Source organism: Miniopterus natalensis, chromosome X, assembly GCF_054644295.1.
Source record: "Miniopterus natalensis isolate mMinNat1 chromosome X, mMinNat1.hap1, whole genome shotgun sequence".
Lineage (NCBI taxonomy): Eukaryota > Metazoa > Chordata > Mammalia > Chiroptera > Miniopteridae > Miniopterus > Miniopterus natalensis.
In genome coordinates this window covers 55,344,837-55,360,942 of record NC_142103.1, presented here as the reverse complement: position 1 = coordinate 55,360,942, position 16,106 = coordinate 55,344,837, and the positions used below count along the sequence as shown (strand labels likewise).

The following is a 16,106-nucleotide window of genomic DNA, read 5'->3' as shown; positions in this document are numbered from 1 at the left end:
TATAACTTGATACCTGTTGTTCTGATCCCTTCACATTTTTTCTTTTTTTCTGAGGATTGCTGCAGCTATTCGCGTCTGTTTGGTTCCCTATACATTCTTGAAGCATTTCTTCTAGATATGTGAAGTATTCCTTTAGTATTTTAATTGTGATTGCTTTGGGTAATATGGACATTTTAATGCTGTTAATTCTACCAGTCCTTGAGCACAATATATTCTTCTACTTATTTATATCTCCCTCAGTCTTAGTTTTCAAGATTCTATAGTTTTCTGAGTATAGGTCTTTTACCTCCGTGGTAAGTTTATTCCTAAGTATCTTAATTTTTTGTGTTACAGTGTTTAATAGGATTATTTTTTAGTTTCTCTTACTGGGAGTTAATTATTGGTGTATTAAAATGCCATTGAGGCTCCCTGCCCTCAGCAGGCTCGCTCCCGGCGTCGCCTCTCGCTCAGTCGCTGGGCCCTGCGGCTCTGAGGAGGATGCGCAGCAGACTTGGCCGGCTCCACAGACCCCGCACCCGCGGACCCCCTGCCCCACGTCCTTGTGACCGCCGCGGCGAAGATGGCCTCAGGAGTGCAAGTTGCTGATGAAGTATGTCGCATTTTTTTTATGACATGAAAGTAAGGAAGTGTTCCACACCAGAAGAAATCAAGAAAAGAAAGAAGGCTGTCATTTTTTGTCTTAGTGCAGACAAAAAGTGCATCATTGTAGAAGGCAAAGAGATCTTGGTTGGAGATGTTGGTGTAACCATAACTGATCCTTGCAAGCATTTTGTGGGAATGCTTCCTGAGAAGGATTTTCGCTATGCTTTGTATGATGCAAGCTTTGAAACCAAGGAATCCAGAAAAGAGGATCTGATGTTTTTCTTATGGGCACCAGAGCTAGCACCCCTGAAAAGTAAAATGATCTATGCGAGCTCCAAGGATGCAATAAAAAAAAAAAAAAGAAATTTCAAGGCATAAAACAGTAATGTCAAACAAATGGTCCAGAAGACCTCAGTTGGGCTTGTATTGCTGGAAAGCTAGGTGGATCTTTAATTGTAGCTTTTGAAGGATGCCCTGTGTAGATCATCGTTCAGTGCCACAAATCAAAAGCTTCCATGTTTAATGTTATCCTCTTGCTATATAAGTAAAGCAAACATGTTTAGGCCAGGGTCTCACTGAGGGGGAGCTATCTTGTCATCTGTTAGAGTAAACTAAATAATGTATAAACATGTGCAAACACCCCTAAAGTAAATCTAAAATCTAAAGTTTTATTGATGTGAAATTAAATTCTTATTGGCCAAATGCCTTTTTCAATGAGTTAGCTTGTAAAGATTTTTGTGAAGCTCATGATTTTTAGTAATGCCGTTCACAAAACAGTACAAGGTCATATAAAGAGAATTACTGCAGCTTTGTTAACCTCAGCAATTACTTTGTTTCTTTAGTTTAGAGAATTGTTCATAATCTGGTTACAATTTGCCCAAATTCTTTATTCTCTCTTGAGCTAAACTGAATAATGGAAAATAATTTTCACAACATGTAGTAACACTAATATACTAACTACCATAAGATTAAGTCAGGCAGTCTTTTAATTCTACCAGATGTGTAATGAAGACTGTCTCAGAATTGTGTATGCTTATAATCAGCGCTGAGCTTGCAAAGCACTATTTCAGGCACATAGTTGGAGTACAGGAAACTCCTTGCACCTGTGGTGAGCTCTCCACTTACTAGATGGGAGACTGTTCTTCGAGTGACCTTGCATCTTGAGAATCATGTGTCCTCAGGAAAATGTGCAGTATCTTGTAACAACCAATTATAATGCAAATTAGGGCTCCATTGTAATACACCTTGTTAATGAAAATGATAAAACAGTATATTGATAAGCTGGGACACTTGTGATAGCTTTAATTATGTCTTCTTCAGAACTGTTTCTGGCACAGTAAGGTGTGGAAGAGCATTAGGTATGTTTACTCTGGGGCCTGGGAGAACTTAATTTACTAGAGCAGTTTGTCAGCTGTATGTGAAATGGGGAGCAGGTGTGACAAATGATGACACCCACAGAAAACTGCTACATGATGACACTTGGAAGTGATTGTCTTTAACATCACAGGCATAGCAACATAGAGATGAACAGTTGAACTTAGAAGTAGCTGTATTGGCTTTATGTAATAAAGGAAGCATTTTTATTTAAAAAAAATGCCATTGATTTCTGCTTGTTAATTTTGTGTCTTGATGCCTTGCTGAATTCATTTATTAAATCTAGTAGATTTTTGTGGAGTCTTTAGGATTTTCTGTGTACAGTATCATGTCATCTTTGAATAATGACAATTTTTCTTCCTCCTTTACAATTTGAATGCCTTTTATGTTTTCTTCTTGTCTGATCACTGTCACTGAGACTTCCAGAAGTATGTTGAATAAGTGTGGTGAAAGTGGTCACCCCTGTCTTCTTTCTGTTCTTAGGGGAAATGCTTTTTGTTTTTGCCCATTGAGTATGATGTTGACTGTAGGATTGTCATATATGGCCTTTATTATGTTGAGGTATGATCCCTCTATTCCCACTTTGCTCAGAGTTTTTATCAACAATGGGTGTTGGATTTTATCGAATGCCTTTTCTGCATCTGTTGATAATTTCATGTGATTTTTGTCTTTCAATTGGTTTTGTGATGTATCACATTTATTGATTTGTGAACAGTGTACCAGCCTTGCATGCTTGGAATAAATCCCACTTGATCATGGTGTATAATATTTTTAATTTATTGCTGGTTCCGATTTGGTAATATTTTGGCGTCCTAAAAACTTTGCATTCTTCCTTCCTCTTCCTTTTTCATTCTTTTTTTTCTTCTTCTGATTGCATGTTTTTTGCTTTCTTATATTCCAAATCAGTCATTTGATTCTCAGCATTATCTTCTATGCTTTTGATTCATGGTAAATTATTTTTCATTTCAGTTAGTGTATCCGTCATCTCTGACTGGTTCTTCTTTTTTCTTTTCAATAGATGATCTATTTTCCCTTGGTATATCAGAGACCGTGTAAGGGAGGTGTGTGGGTGTGTGAGAGAGGGAGAAACAGCAATGCAAGAGACTGGTGGCAAGGAACGAACTTGCAACCCAGTTACCTGCCCTTGACGGGAAATCAATCCCACGACCCTTTGGTCTGCGGTCTGATGATCTAACCACTCAGCGACCCTGGCCATTATTCTTTTTTATATTCTCATGTTGTTTTTTTTAAATTATTTTTATTGTTGAAAATATTACAGATATCTTCTTTTTCTCCCCCGTTGACCCTTTCTATTCTGCTCCCCACCATTTCCTTTTATATGGTGTTGAAATTCTCTGTAAGTTCATTGATCATCCTTATAACCAGTGTTTTGATCTCTGCATCTAGTAGATTGCTTGTCTACATTTTGTTTAGTTCCTTTTCTGAATTTTCATTCTGTTCTTTCATTTGGGACATGTTTCTTTGTTTCCTCATTTTGGCAGGTTCTTTGTGTTTGTTTCGATATATTGGATAGAGCTGCTACATCTTATGGGCTTGTTAGAGTGGCCTAATGTATTGGGTGTTCTGTAGTGTCCAGTGGCACATCCTCCCTGGTCACCCATGCTGGGTACTTGATATGCGCCTCTGTGTGGGCGGTGTACACCCTCCTCTTGTTGAACCTTGATTGCTTTTGCCACATCAGTGTGAGGGATTTAGCCACAGGTCAGTCAGCTGCAAGGACTAGTCCTTGTAGTGTGTTGCTTGTGGAGGTGGTTGGGTGGTGGTGCTTCAGCATAGTATTAAGCTGTGGGTGGGCTGGCTCTGAGGTCTCCAGGGAGGTGCTGGCCAAGTCAGCCACTGCCTATGTCCTGCCTAGGGCCATCTGGCATGAGCTACGAAGCTATCTGCAGATTGTAGCTACTTGTCCTATGCTTGGAGGTGCCGTGGCGAGGCCAAGCTGTGAACCAAGGTTGGTTCCTGGGCATGTATGTGCCCAAATGAGGCCTTCCTGTGAACCAAGGCCGGCTGCTGCTTGTGCCAGGCCTGGGGTCACTTAGGGACAGTTACAGGGCTTGCTGAGGCCAGATACTGCTTGTTTGAGAGATTTTAGAAAAATCTAAAGCATGAGCCAAGACAAAGCATTTGAAGTTGGGTGGGGCTGGCCTCAGGGAATTACCGAGGGGTGCCGAATAGTGAGTGCCAGGTTGATGGAGTCTCAAATATGGTGCATGTCTGACAGCTGTGTGGTGGGAAGGCTCTGAAAAGTAACAATGGTCTCTGCCAGCACTTCTGTCTGGGAGAAAGCTGTCCCTCCAGCTCTCACCCCGATGCCAGACAATTCAGTTTCTCCCCTTTTGTCTCTGGTACCTTTCAACCTGCTGCCCCAGTGCTGAACCTCAGAGCGACTGACTCTAAGTCTGTGCTTGGGCCCTTTAAAGGAACTGCCTGAGACTCAGGTAGCCTCTGACTCTCTCAGCCATAATCCCCCCTGGCTTTTACAGCTAGAAGTTGTGGTACCTTTTCTTCCCGGCACTGAACCCTGGGTTGAGGGGCATTGTGTGGAGCTGGGACACCTTGCTCCTAGGAGTGGACCACTGCATCCAAGGTATCCTTCTTTATTTTTTTCTGCTACGTGTGGGTTTAGGACCAGCCCATTTTGTGTCTCTGCCCCTCCTACCAGTCTTGATGTGGCTTCTTCTTTAATTTTCTAGTTGTAGGACTTCCATTCAGCTCAGTTTCAGGTGGTTATGAAATGGTTGTTCTGTAGTTTAGTTGTAATTTTGGTGTTTCTTTCATATATATTCTTATTCCTGCTTATAGCCTTTTCTACTGTAATATTTTTTGTTAAGTCAGTTTAATGGTGGTGAACTCTTCATTTTTACTTCTCTGGCAAACTATACTTTTATTTTGGATGATAACCCTTTCGGTAGAGTATTCTATATTATAGATTCCTTTCAGCACCTTCCATTCCTTTCAGCACCTTCCATTCCCTTCTATCCTATAAAGTTTCTGCTGAGAAATCAGCTTATACCCTTACGGTGTTTCCCTTGTATTTGAGTAGTAGTTTTCATCTTTTTGCCTTTAATATTGCCACTTTAACTTTTGCACTTTATTACACTATGTCTTCATGTGGATCTCTTTGGGTTCATATTGTTTGGAATTCTCTGTGCTTCCTGGAACTGGATGTCTGTTTCCTTCCCGAGTTAGGACGATTTTTAGTCATTATTCCTTCAAATAAGCTTTCTGCCCCCCTTTTCTGTTTTCCTTCTGGGATCTCTATAATGCAAATGTTAGTTCTCTTAGTGTTGTCCTAGTTGTCCCTTAATTTACCCTTGTTTGTTTGTTTTTTTCTTTTTGCTATTCTGATTGGATGATTTACACTATTCTGTCTTCCAGGTCCCTAATCCTTCTTCTGTATTACCTAATTTGCTGTTGATTCCCTCTAGTTTATTTTTCTTTTTTTTTTTTTTCTTTTTTAAATATATCTTTATTGATTTCAGAGAGAGGAAGGGAGAGGGCGAGAGAGAGATAGAAATATCAATGATGAGCGTCATCATTGATTGGCTACCTCCTGCACTCCCCCTACTGGAGATCGAGCCTGCAACCTGGGCATGTGCCCTCACCGGGAATTGAAGCTCGATCTCCTGGATCCTAGGTCGATGCTCAACCGCCGAGCTATGGCGGCCGGGCTCCCCAACCTTCTTCATGCGGTCTTTCTGTTTTGTGTTGTACAGAAGCTGTTCAATCAGCCTTCAGTTGTGTCTCACAAGGAATTGCTTTATACGTAGGTGTATATTTAGTGTGTTCTTGGAAGGAGGTGAGTTCAGGGTCCTCCTGCACCTTTGTCTGTACCCCTCTTTTCCCATGTCTTTTAATGGTTGAATGCCTAAAGAAATAGTAAATTCATTACATGTTGTTGCGAATTTGTTCACTTAACAATTGTTAAATAGAGCCCCCTGAGTTTGGACAAGAGATCACAAGAGAAATGGAAATAGACAAATTTATTACTCACAGTTCCTGGAGGTATTAAAGACACAGCACATCTTTATAAGGGCCACATGTGGTGGGCAGGACAGGATAGGCTGAGATAGAAAGGCAGGACCTGAGATAATAAAGACCTTTGTTAGGATCTATAGGTGAAATGCTTTAGATTTCCAGGCTAAGGGTGAATAGAGCAATTCAAACTAAAAAGTGTGGGGTTTTGCTAGGCTTCTAGGTGGCTTAATCTAATGGGTACACAAAGGAAAGGCCCTGGGTAGCACAGGAGACTTTATCACAGTGGCCCTGGGAAGAGTCATATTAAGACTTACATTTACATGTATTTCTGTGGGCTGTTACCTAGGGCATGTGTTTGCATGAGGGTCTAATAATGTTAAGGCCCCTTCAGGCCAATTGGCTAAGCAAAATGGATGTCGAGGCAGTAATACTATGGAGTAGCTTAGTTTAACTCTCCACACACATAGTACCAGTCAAGAATGAAAACAAATTAAGTTGATACAACAAGGTGGATGGATCGCCAGAGAATTATGCTGAGTGAAAAAATTCAATCTCAAGAGGTCACATACTGTAAAATACCATTAATATAATGTTCTGAAAATGTCAGAATTATGGAAAAAGAGAATAGAGTAGTATTTAAGTTTCAAGGGTGAGATTGGGTATAGGTAGGTGGTAGGTGTGTTATAAACGATCACATGAAGTATCTTTGTGTTCATGTAAATGTTCTGACCTTGACTATCAATATCAGTATTCTGGTGGTGATATCGTAAAATTTTGCAAGCTTTTAGTATTGGAGGAATGTGGATAAATAGTAAAAGGGTTATCTTTGTATTATTTCTTACAACTGCATGTTAATCTACAATTATCCTAAAATTAGAGGTTTAATTAAAAGCACTCTGTTCTTGAATTACTGATTTGTCAATGCCCTTTTTGTGTAGATTTCAATTATCTGGACAAGCCCTCGTTTTATTTTTAATTAAAAAAATATTTTAAAATCTTCACTTGAGGATATGTTTTTATTGATTTGAGAGAGAGAGGAAGGGAGAAAGAGAGAGAAACATGAATCATTTGCCTCCTGCACTCGCCCCAACTGGGTATAGAACTCAAAACCTGGGTATGTGCCCTGATGAGGAATTGAACCGGCCACCTTTACGAATGACTCTCTAACCAACTCAGCCACACCAGCCAAGGCCCCTCCTTTTAAATGGGAGTACAGTATCATCTTAATGTTTGGAACCCATCTGGTTAGCCAGTTAACTTGTTTTGGACACAACTGAGATGTAGAATAAAAAGGATTTTGAGCCCGACTGGGCGTGGCTCAGTGGTTGAGCATTGGCCTAGGATCGAGGAGATCTCGGTTCAATTCCCGGTCAGGGCACATGCCTGGGTTTTAAGCTCGATCCCCAGTAGGGGACGTGCAGGAGGCAGCTGATCAATGATGACGCTCATCATTGATATTTCTGTCTCTGTCTCCCTCTCCCTTCCTCTCACGGAAGTCAATAAAGATATATATATATTTTTTTCTTTTTAAAAAAGGATTTTAAACAGCTGAAAGAGGTACAGCGGTGTCTGTGCAAACTCACATTGGATTAATTTTATTGTATCTTTCATTTGCAGCCTTTAATACATAATTCTAATGTGTCTGGTTTCCAAATCCATGGTATATTTAGCAGAGAGAAGAGTGTCAGTACTATGATACATTGGTTGTTATTACATGTGGCAGCTCATAGCCTGACTGCAAGTAAGGAGATAAACATATAAATGTAAAATAGAGTAGTCTGGGGCAATTTAATGTAGAGGGTATTCAGAACAAGGTTAAGTTATAGTTTATCTTTTGTTTTGTTAGATAGAAATGCATGTTAACATTTTAGGGTTCCCTTCCAAAGTTTACAAAACAGTTTACTTAGGTCTAAACCCTCAGCTATTTAAGAAATCTCAAGCTATTCAGAAGATACAGCTTTTATAGATCCTGGGAGGGGTGGGAAACCCTTATTAATTTGGAAATGAAATGTTTTTTTCCTAATCCATTGTTTACTACAAGATGATAGGTTAAATGATAGTGAAGTTGTAGACTGATACAGACATCAGTAGTACTCTTGGGAAAGGGCAATAATCTATGATGGCGTGGGAGCAGATCTAGGGGGACATATCACCTGATGTGATTGCTAGCAGTATAAAAGAGTTTTCAGTGTGGGCTTTTCAAGGGATCAGCAAAGTAGGGGTTTTAAAGTCCCCTACTATAACTGTACTGCTGTCAGTCTCTCCCTTGTATCCTACAATTTTAAGTTGTATTTTCATTTTCATTTAGCTCAAAATATATTTTAAATTCTCTTTAGATTTCTTCTTTTATTCAAGTGCTAGTTAGATGTGTCTTACTTAATCTGCAAATATTTTGGGATTTTCCAGTTATATTTATGTTCTTAAGATCTAGTTTAATTCCATTGTGGTTTAAGGGCATACATACAGGCCACAGTAGGAGTCTTCTTATTTCTCTCTTTCTCTGGTTCTCTCTGGTTCTAGCTGGTGTTTCTTTAGCTTGTTGATCTCATGTACTTAACAGTCTCCTCTTAATTGCTTACAATTGAAATTTCTTTTGTTTGGGGAGTACTCTATGGATTGAACTTTCTCCACTGTGTTCCAAATTAAGTTGTTTCCCTTGGGGGTAGTTTGTGAGCTCTCTGTTAATTGCAGCCGGCCTCTGCCGTTGGCAAAACCTCTGTACTGCTGCTCTGGAGCTGAGGGTAGGAGAAGGGGCTTGCTTTTTCAGAGTGACACCCCTACTTAGTGAGCAAGGTAGTTTGGCTCAGGTAGTAGCCTCTCATTTTCCTAAATGACTGCCATCCTCAGGTTAAGTCTTCCCTTTTGCTGTGCCTCAAAGAAGGTCTTTTTCCACATTATTGTCCCTCCCTTATCTACAAATAAATACGTGTGTGTGTGTGTGTGTGTGTGTGTGTGTGTGTAAATATATACAAAAAGTGTTAGCTGAGGTTTTGATTGGGATGACATTGAATTTATAGATGACACTGGGAAGATTTGATATTTAGGCTTCTGATTCATGGACGTAGTGTTTCTTCATATTTATGTTTTCTTTAGTTTTATTTATATTTTGTTTGTTTTTTTCAGCATCTAGGTTCTGCACATATTTTGTTAGATTTATATATATGAACTATTTTTTGGAGTGCTATTATAAATTATATTTTTATTTGTATCATTTCAAATTCTAATTATTAATAGCTGTATATAAGAATGACTTGTTTACTGATTTGTATTATGCAATCTTGCTAACCTCACTTTTTAGTTCTAAGAGGTTTTTTTTGTAGATTATTTTAGAATTTCAACATGGACAATAATGTTTTCTGCAAATAAAGGTCTTTTAAATTTCTCCCTTTCCAACATCTGTGCCTTATAATTGTTTTTATTGCTTTGTTGGTAGTTCTTCCAATACAACGTTGAATAGGGTAGAGAGAGAGGGCATATTTTTCTTCTTCCAATCTTTATTAGCGGTAGGTCTTTTATAGATGCCCTTTATTAAGGTAAGTACTTCCCATTCCATTTTCAGTTTTCTGAGAATTTTTATCATGAAAGTATGATTTTTCAGATACCTTTTTCTAAATGCATTGAGATGAGTGGTCCTCTTTAAATTGTTGATATGAAATTTCACGGACTTTTTTGAATTTTGAACTAAACTTGCATTCCTTGAATGAAACCGACTTGATTGTGATATAGTATATGTATATATTATATTACTGTATTTGATTTGCTAACATTTTGTGACAATTTTTATTTTATATCTATGTTCATTAGAGGTATTGATTCATAATTGGAACATGTTCCCTCCTCTTTTTTTTTTTTTTTTTTTAAATATATCTTTATTGATTTCAGAGAGAGGAAAGGAGAGGGAGAGAGACAGAAACATCAATGATGAGAGAGGCATTGATCGAGTCCACAACCGGGCATGTGCCCTGACCGGGAATCGAACCCCAATCGCCTGGATCCGGTCGATGCTCAACCACTGAGCCGTGCCGGCCGGGCTGTTCCCTCCTCTTTAATGGAATTGATTGTATAGAATTAGTATTATTTCTTTCTTGATTATTTGGTAGAATTCACCAGTGAAACCATCTAGGTCTGAAAATTTTATCTTTAGGAAGTTCGTGACTTTCAGTTCAATTTATTTACTAGGTATAGGGCTATTTGGGCTTTCTTGATCAAGTTTGGGTAGTCTGTGTCTTTCAAATAATTGTTTCATTTTCATGTAATTTATCAAATTTATGAGCATAAAGTTGTTTGTAGTATTCCTTCATTTTCCTCCTAATGTCATTGGCTTCTCTCTCCCTTCCCTCTCCCTTCCCCCTTTTTTCTTTTTGTGGGCAGCTTCAAAAAAACCAGCTTTTGGTTTTATTCATTTTTTGGTATTTTTTATTTATATCTGTTTTAGATCTTTATTATTATTTTTCCTTCTGTTAGCTTTAGATTTAATATGTGCTTCTTTAGTTTTATTAGTGCAAACTTTGGTTACTGTTTTTAGGTCCTCATTTCCTAATATAGCATTATTTAATGATACAAATTTCGCTGTTGGTAGTGCTTTAATGGCATCCCACAGATTTTGATATACTGTATTTTCGTTGTCTTTTAGTTCAATCCATGCTTTAATTTCCCTTCAGACTTTCTCATTGATCTATGTGTTATTTAGAAGTTTTTTGTTAATTTTCAGTTATTTGGAAAAATTTTTGTTGAATTCATTGACACTGGTTGTCAAAATTATACAGGTCTCAGGTGCACAGTTCTACAACAAGTCATTTGTACATTGTACATTTGTACAAGTCAAGTGGGAATTTTTGGATATCTCTCTGTTGTTTCTTTGTAGTTTAATTTTATGTTTAGGAATGCCCTTTGGGTTACTATTATTTTCTTAATTCATTGAGATTTGTTTTTCAGACCAGAACATGATCTGCCTTGGGGAATGTTGCTTATGTGTTTTATTTATTTATTTTTATTTTGTTTTCGTTTATGAAAGATTATAAAGACTTTAAAGGAATTTGCACACAGCACCCCCACATATTCTTTTCACTTGTTCCCTCTAACTCACCCCTCTTTGCATTCCCTCTTCTCTCTGTATTCAGCAGAGGACTCTTCCCCCTTCTTTGGTAAGGAAATGAAATTGACGGGAAAGAGTTGGGGGAGGTGGTGGTCTTCCCAACACCCCCTCTCTGTCCCTTTACATCCTCTCCTTCCCACCTACATATTCATCTGCATTCATATCCACCATTATCTTCCCTTTAGTCCTTGAGAATGAGAGTCTCCTCTTGCCAAGGTGACCCTTCTATGGCTAATTGTGTGGTCAATCTATTTATTTGACATGGTCAGCTCCTTCTAGCTAAACTGCCTTTGTACAACTCCCTAAAAGGGTATGATATAGATCTTCAGTCTTCTCCCACAGGGAAGGCCTCACACTGGACTGGAGGTGAGCACTTGACCTAAGGGAGCCAGCTTATCAGCTGTCTGGCGGCCTTCAGTCTGTAGAATCTTGCCCAGATCATCTTGGCTAAGAATTTGCACGTAGGCACACAACTCTGTCAGCTGCTGTGATGGCTCGTAAAACAAAGATGCTAGAAACAGAGTTTCTCTTATTTGAAAGGTAACCTGAGAAGATGTCATTCTGATGGATTTATTTTAGGATGTCCTGCTGCCTGGTCTTCCGGTCCCCGGGTTCCCACCACGCTGGAGAGCGAGTTCCCAGTTGAGATGCCAGACTCCGCCCTCTGCTCCTCACCATCGCTCCCCAAGTTGGCCTACAGCAGTGCCCAGCAGCAGAAAGCGGCTGCGCTCAAAACCCTCCCTATGTGTGTTTTTAGAAGGCTATGTATTCTGTTGTTACTATTTAGTGTTCTAATATTATATGAAGTTGGCAGATAGTGTTGTTCTGGTCTTCAATATCTTTTCTGATTTTCTGACTGTATTATTAATTTCTGAGAAAACAGTGTTGAAATCTCAAAACTAATTTTTCATCTGCCTGCTTGTCCTTTCACATCTATTATTTATTGTCTTATGCATTTTGAAAATCTATTGTTAGGTGCATATACATATAGGATTATTATATCTTTTTTGGAGATGTCACCCCTTTATCTTTTCATAATGTTCCTTTTTATCCTCTGATAATCTTTCTTGTTCTGATGTCTACTTTGTTTCAAATTAATATTGATTCTCAACCTTTTTCTTTGGTTAGTGTTTTATGCTATATCTTTCTCCATCTTTTTACTTTTAATTTTTGTGTGTCTGTATAATGTGTGTGGCTTACACTATGTTAGTGGTTGGGTTTTTAGGTCAGATAGAGTAGGTGGATTAGCTTGCATTTTATCCCATATGACAATATCTGTCTTTTTACTGCTGTTATTTTGATCATTCAATTTTTAAACAACTTTTTAAGAAAAAAACAAACATACAATTTAGTCATTTAAAGTGTATAATTAAACATTTTTTAGTAAATTTAATGAGTTCTGCAACTATCAGCATAATCTAGTTTTATAACATTTTCACCACCTCAGTAACATTTTATGTTTAATCTCTGTTTTCACCCTCAGCCCCAGGCAAGTACTAATCTATTCTTTTTTTTTTTTTTTTTTTTTTTTTTTTGTAGATTTGCCATTCCTGGACCTTTCATACTTCTGTAATCATTTAATATATAGTCTTTTGTTTTTAAGTTCTTTTACGTAGATTAGTTATTTTGAGGTTTGTTGGTATTGTATGTATCAGTATTTCATTTATTTTTATTTGTGAATAATATTCAATTGTATACAACTTTTAGGATATACCACTTTTTGTTGCTACTATTAAACACTTGATAGGAATTTGGTTTATTACTGTTTTATTGGTTATTATAAATTATGTTTCTAAGAACATTCATGTGGAAATCTTTGTATGCATATGGTTTCATTTCTCTTGTGTATGAATTGTTGGATAATATGGTAATTTGTATTTAAGAAATTTCTAAGTTCTTTTTCAATGTAACTGTAATATACTATATTCCCATCAGCAATGTATGAGGGTCAGTGATTCTTAAATCTTTGTCTACATTTGTTACTGCATTCTGTTGGAGTAGAGTTGCATCTCATTGTGGTTTTAGTTTGTATTTCCTATTGACTAATGAATTATGAATTTTAAAAATTTTCTTATTTCATGTGTCTTTTTTGGTAAGATGTCTATTTAAACATTTTGCCCATTTTTAAGTGGGTCGTTTGCCTTATTATTGCGTTATAACAGTTCTTGATATATTCTGGATAATAGTTTTGTATTAGGTCAGTGAGTTTCAACCTTTTTCTTCTCATGGCACATATAAACTAATTACTAAAATTCTGCGGCACACCAAAAATTATATTTTTTGCCTGACAAAAGATAAGGCATAATTTTGATTCATTCACACTGGATGGCTATTGTTGTATTGGCCGTTGTCATTTTTTTTATTTGACAATCTAAGGGAAAAGAGGTCATTGCCCCTGACTCAATAGTCTGGTTTTGCATGCTTTAAAAATTCTTGCAGCACACCAGAGGCACACTGGTTGAAAATTGCTGTATTAGGTGATTTGCAAGTATTCTGATATATGCCTTGTATTTTTCATTATCTTATTTGTGTCTTATGAAATAAAAAGTTTTGATATTTATTGAAGGCTTCTTTTCAATTCTTTCTTTTAGAGGATGATTCTTTCAGTATCATACCTAGCAAACACATGCCTAACCTAATGTCTCAATGATTTACTTATGTTTTCTTGTTTTTTTTAATCTTCACCTGAAGATATTTTTTCTGTTGCTTTTCAGAGAAAGTGGATCAGAGAGAGAGAGAGACGGAGGGAGGGAGGGAGGGAGGGAGGGAGGGAGGGAGGGAGGGAGGGAGGGAGGGAGAGAAACATTGGTGTGAGAGACACACATCGATTGATTGCCTCCCACAAGTGCCCTGACTGGGGCCAGGATCAAGCCCGCAACCGAGGTACGTGCCCTTGGCTGGAATTGAACCCGAGAGCCTTCAGTATGCAGGCTGACACTCTGACCACTGAGCAAAACTGGCTAAGTCTTGTGTTTTCTTCTAAAAGTTGTATAGTTTTACCTTTTTCAATTAGATTTCTGCATATAGTTTGAGATTAATGTTTATGTATGTTGTGAAGTAAGGGTCTAAGTTCATCTTATTGTAAACATCCAATAGATTCATCACTGCTGTTTGTAAAGACTACCCTTTGCCCATTAATTTTCTTTGGTACCTTCTTTGAAAATGAATTGACTATAATGATACTTCAGTGTTCTCAATTTTTTTTAAAAAATATATCTTTATTGATTTTAGAGAGAGGAAAGGAGAGGGATAAAGATATAGAAACATCAATGATGAGAGAGCCATTGATCGGCTGCCTCCTGCACGCCCCCGACCGGGGATCGAGCCCGCAACTCGGGCATGTGCCCTGACCGAGAATCAAACCCTGATCTCCTGGATCCTAGGTCGACGCTCAACCGCTGAGCCACGCCCGGCCGACCTGTAGTAATTTTTAAATCTGGCAGTGTGAATCTTCCAAATTTGTGCTTTTGGCTAATCTGGGTCTTTTGCTTCTTTATATAAATTTTAGAATCAACATTCCCCCCCCTTGGAAAAAACCTGCCGTAATTTTGGTAGTGATTCTGATTCAATGTGTAGATTAATTTTGGGGAAATTGTTATCTTGACCATAATGCATCTTCCCCCCCCCCAAACTATAAGAGAACATTTATTTGTTAAATCACAGTGGTAAAAAAAAGTAATTCCTAGAAGAAATGGGCTTAGGAAACAAGTTATAGAGATAAAGGAAGGGCCCTGGGAGCTTGGGAGTGAGGAAACTAATGGTAACCCACCTGGTGGTGGTGAGGGAGAGGGGGAAGGAAAGGGAGAGGAAAAGGCTCCAGCATGCTCCCAGGAGGGAAAGTGTGCTGGGTCCTCCTTTGTAAGGGAGGAGATTTTAGGGGAGGTCCCAAGGGAAGATCTTAATAGAATATTCAGCCCTTTTCCAGGTATGTCCTTTCAGGGTTGTGGTCTCCACAGATTGATGGGTCAGGGCTGTGAGCGGGGAGGGTAATTATCCGATGCAGTTTGTCTTGAGGTCAGCTGTGGCTGGTTTTGTTGCTTTTCTGGGCCTGAAGCTGAAATAAAACTGAGGCCTAGGTGTTATCTCTAGGGAAGAAAGGTCAGGGGGTCCAAACCACATGACCAGAGATGTGCTAGGAGGGAGGAAAGGTCACCCTGGGGTGGATGTCCCACCCTACAATTGTCCGTTGCTAGGCACCAGGGGCTTTCCAGCACCAAGGGCTTTCCACCCTGATGACCTGTACCTAGCCCATAGTCCTTGCTCTGCTCATGTCTGTCTAACTGCCTACCATATCCTCCCTCAGGATCTTGGCTCTGAATTCTTTCAGGGAAGCCGGGCTCAGGGTCTCATCTGTAACTATGTCCTGTTGAAGAGGGGCGGTGCTTTCCTTTAGAGCCAAGAGATCCATGCTGTCTGTCAGAGGGACAATGAGGCCTGGGCACGGAAGGAGGTGGTAGTGGTGTCGAGAGGTGGTATTCTGAAGGAGAGTAAGGCTTGTAACCTGGTGGAGACAAACTGTCATAAGTCTTAGTATTATTGGGGCAAAAGCTAGAACAACAAGAATTATGAAAAATGGTCAGGTGGAAGGGAAAAATGTTTTAGTTCTAATTCCAAGTTAAAGGATGGGAGAAAAATGAAACATTAGTTTGGAGGGTTGTGGCCAAGTATTTAAGAAAACTAGATAAATTCAGGATTCAGTTCAATTCATAGGTGAAAAATAAAACTTTGAAGACATTTAATTGAAGTAGAGTCTAATATTCACAACTGTGTATTATAGTCTATTGAAATGCATTTTTTGCCCTAGCCTGTTTGGCTCAGTGGTTACAGTGTCTGCCCATGAACTGAAGGGTCCCGGGTTTGATTCCAGCCAAGGGCACATATTTAGGTTGCAGGCTCGATTCCAAACCCCCGTTGGGTTGTGCGCAGGAGGCAACCAATCGATGTGTGATGTCTTTCTCTCACATCGATCTCTCTCTCTTTTCCTTCCACTCTCTCTGAAAAGCAATGGAAAAAATACCCTCAGGTGATGATTTTAAAAAACAAAACAAAACATATTTTC

The 16,106-nt window shown here is 38.7% G+C and overlaps 1 protein-coding gene and 1 pseudogene across 6 annotated transcripts in view; both read left to right on the top strand.

Moving 5' to 3' along the window:
- LOC148090493 (uncharacterized) overlaps positions 1-16,106 on the top strand; it is a 184,296-nt gene that overhangs the window by 41,922 nt on the left and 126,268 nt on the right. Inside the window, exons 3-4 of one of the 6 annotated variants that reach the window (XR_015713709.1) lie at positions 11,627-11,792; positions 12,587-13,607. The exons of 4 other annotated variants lie outside the window; for them this stretch is intronic. The gene's annotated coding sequence lies outside the window, so the exon portion shown is untranslated. Of the gene's footprint in view, positions 1-11,626; positions 11,793-12,586; positions 13,608-16,106 lie in introns of those variants that run through there. One more of the 6 variants, XR_015713710.1, reaches the window with a different exon arrangement.
- LOC148090494 (destrin pseudogene) lies at positions 493-3,717 on the top strand (annotated as a pseudogene).